Source organism: Tupaia chinensis, unplaced genomic scaffold (assembly GCF_000334495.1).
Source record: "Tupaia chinensis unplaced genomic scaffold, TupChi_1.0 Scaffold000007_1, whole genome shotgun sequence".
Lineage (NCBI taxonomy): Eukaryota > Metazoa > Chordata > Mammalia > Scandentia > Tupaiidae > Tupaia > Tupaia belangeri.
The window spans coordinates 560,751-561,487 of record NW_006159436.1 but is presented as its reverse complement, the minus strand read 5'-3'; the positions used below and the strand labels follow the sequence as shown (position 1 = coordinate 561,487).

Sequence of the window (737 nt, the reverse complement as noted above, 5' to 3'; positions counted from 1 at the left end):
AACTCTTGATCTCTTCAGAACTCAGTGACACTTTTTAAAGAACTTCTTCCCAGTTGGCAGGCGGTGTGGTGGTTAGGGGCGTTGGACTCCCACTATGGCTAACCACGGTTTGAGTCCCGGACCTGGTGGCTTACTTTCTCACTTTCTCCCCTTTTCTCCCACCCCCACCGCTGATAAAATTAAAATAAATAAATAAATAAATAGATAGATAGATAAATAAATAAATAAATAAGTAAATGGAGTTAAATAAAATAATTCTAAAAAAAAAAAAATTTTCCCGCCAGACTCAAAACGCGCAAGCGCAGAGCCCTTTCAGAAGGGGACGCAGAGGTTTATGGGAAGTGTAGTCTTGGATAGACTGGGTCGCCGCGCAGCACCCTGGGAAGGAGGCTCCCTGGCGCCTTCTGCGCGTGTGCAGTCCCAGCCCCACCTCCTCGCCTGTCTTCTCTGGACTCCCTGGAAGCGGTTTGGGAACCCGGGAGTCCGCCGGGGAAGTAGAGGGTGTGCACCTAGGGTGAGAACTGGGGCGACCAGCCAGCAGGGATTCGCCCGTGCCCGGGAGGGGAAGTTCCTGGGGAGCTCTCCCGTCTGCGCGATGGGCGCTGCCTGGCCTGCCCTGGGCCAGCGGAGGGCGTGGGGAGGATGCTGACCCCTGCGCTCCCGGGTGCTCGGTGCAGCGGGCTGGGCTGTGCGGGACCCTGACCCGCCCAGCCTGGAGCGGCGGGGGGGGGGCCGCC

The 737-nt window shown here is 57.1% G+C and overlaps 1 protein-coding gene across 2 annotated transcripts in view; it reads left to right on the top strand.

Annotated features, from left to right (window-relative positions):
- The first annotated feature begins 395 nt into the window (after window positions 1-395).
- The window catches only part of ZNF782 (zinc finger protein 782), a 47,015-nt gene continuing 46,673 nt past the window's right edge, over window positions 396-737 (top strand). For both annotated transcript variants that reach the window (XR_001371310.2, XM_027776075.1), the window contains exon 1: window positions 396-514. The gene's annotated coding sequence lies outside the window, so the exon portion shown is untranslated. The remainder of the gene's footprint in view (window positions 515-737) is intronic.